Source organism: Bos indicus x Bos taurus, chromosome 7, assembly GCF_003369695.1.
Source record: "Bos indicus x Bos taurus breed Angus x Brahman F1 hybrid chromosome 7, Bos_hybrid_MaternalHap_v2.0, whole genome shotgun sequence".
Taxonomy (NCBI): Eukaryota; Metazoa; Chordata; class Mammalia; order Artiodactyla; family Bovidae; genus Bos; species Bos indicus x Bos taurus.
Window position 1 is genome coordinate 96,743,355 of NC_040082.1, and position 2,424 is coordinate 96,745,778.

The 2,424-nt window shown below is 40.2% G+C and overlaps 1 pseudogene across 1 annotated transcript; it reads left to right on the forward strand.

Annotated features, from left to right (window-relative positions):
- The first annotated feature begins 351 nt into the window (after positions 1–351).
- On the forward strand, positions 352–2,178 carry LOC113895951 (annotated as a pseudogene). The gene has a single exon (XR_003511956.1). The product of XR_003511956.1 is annotated as a serine incorporator 1 pseudogene (transcript).
- Positions 2,179–2,424: the final 246 nt, after the last annotated feature.

Here is a 2,424-nt window from a genome sequence, read left to right on the forward strand (position 1 = left end):
CTATACAGAATAGGTGGTGGTGGTGGTTTAGTTACTAAGTTGTGTCTGAATCTTGCAACCACATGGATTGTAGTCTGCCAGGCTCCTCTGTCCATGGGATTTCCTAGGCAAGAATATTGGAGTGGGTTGCCATACCCATTTCCAGGGGATCTTCCTGATCCAGGGGTTGAATTGTCATCTGCACTGCAAGTGGATTGTTTACACTTAGCCACCAGGGAAGCCTCTCTAGACAGTATTCTATCCTGCTAACTCAGCCTGAGCATTCAGGGAACTGACCTTAGGAGAAATACAAAATCTCTATAACGAAATATGGTCTTAAAAATATGGACTTAGAGTAAATAAGCTGGGAAAGGCGAGAGAAGGTGCTGTCTCCATCTTGTTGGCATATGCTACTCCTGCGACATTGTGGAGATGGGGAGCATCTTGGGGCTGTGCTCCATGGCAAGCTGGATACCATGTTTGTGTGGCAGTGCCCTGTGTTTGCTGTGCCGATGCTGTCCTAGTGGAAATAACTCCACTGTAACTAGGTTGATCTATGCACTTTTTTTGCTTGTTGGAATGTGTGTAGCTTGTGTAATGTTGATACCTGGAATGGAAGAACAGCTGAATAAGATTCCTGGATTTTGTGAGAATGAGAAAGGAATGGTCCCTTGTAATATTCTGGTTGGCTGTAAAGCTGTATACCGATTGTGTTTTGGCTTGGCTATGTTCTATCTTCTTCTCACTCTCTTAATGATCAAAGTGAAGAGCAGCAGTGACCCTAGAGCTGCAATACACAATGGATTCTGGTTCTTTAAATTTGCTGCAGCAATTGCAATTATTACTGGGGCCTTCTTCATTCCAGAAGGAACTTTTACAACTGTGTGGTTTTATGTAGGCATGGCAGGTGCCTTTTGCTTCATTCTCATACAGCTAGTCTTACTCATTGATTTTGCCCATTCATGGAATGAATCATGGGTTGTAAAAATGGAAGAGGGGAACTCGAGATGTTGGTATGCAGCTTTGTTATCAGCTACAGCCCTGAATTATCTGCTGTCTTTAGTTGCTATCATCCTGTTTTTTGTTTACTATACTCATCCAGCCAGTTGTGCAGAAAATAAAGCATTCATCAGTGTCAACATGCTCCTCTGCCTTGGTGCTTCTATAATGTCCATACTGCCAAAAATCCAAGAATCACAACCAAGATCTGGTTTGTTACAGTCTTCAGTGATTACAGTCTACACAATGTATTTGACATGGTCTGCTATGACCAATGAACCAGAAACAGAATGTAACCCAAGTCTACTGAACATAATTGGATATAATACAACAAGGACTATCTCAAAGGAGGGGCAGTCTGTACAGTGGTGGCATACTCAAGGAATTATTGGACTAATCCTCTTTTTACTGTGTGTATTTCATTCAAGCATCCATACTTCAAACAATAGTCAGGTTAATAAATTGACTCTAACAGTCAGTTTAGTTGATGAATCAACACTAATAGAAGATGGTGGAGCCAGAAATGATGGGTCACTTGAGGATGGTGATGATGTTCACCAAGCCGTAGATAATGAAAGAGATGGTGTCACTTACAGTTACTCCTTCTTTCACTTCATGCTTTTCCTGGCTTCGCTTTATATCATGATGACCCTTACCAACTGGTACAGGTATGAGCCTTCTTGTGAGATGAAAAGTCAGTGGACAGCTGTCTGGGTGAAAATCTCTTCTAGTTGGATTAGCATTGTGCTGTATGTTTGGACACTGGTGGCACCACTTGTTCTTACAAATCGTGATTTTGACTGAATGGGACTTGAGGCATGAAAGTCTCACTTTGATCATCATTTATTTGAAATCAGCAGTATTCCCAACTTTTGTGAAGTTGTGTGTGTGTGTGCTTCCCGTGTAACTTCTCCAGTCTTCTGGCATGAATTAGATTTACCGCTTGCCATTTTATTCATTATAGTCTTGCCAAGCGCATCAATATGCGTTTTAGAATAAATCAAGAGTTGTATGAGTATATTGGTGGTAAGTTAAGAGAAGTGGACATTGTTAGGTTTATTCTTTGCTCTGTAACTGTGAAAAGAGTAAAAACAAAACTGCTTGGCAGTTTGATTTTTAAATTGTGTTAGAACATAAGCTGTTTCAGAAAAATATGAAAAATGTATGGCTGCCTTTTGAAATATTTGATGCCTTGTCCTACAGGATACTGAAAAGAACATGGCTGTCCTAATATTGTAAAAATTGTATAAACAAGTCACAAATGTCGGTTTTCTAAAAACTTTTCAGATTTTTCCCTTGATTTGAAGGTAAGGAACATATACAGGTATGGAGTATTTGATTGAAAACAGTGTAGGTTACAGTAGAGACAGAGACACAGAATTTTCAGAGATTTGCTAGTGGTGGGTACTGAATTGAATACCCAGGTAGGCTGTAATGTCCCCTGAG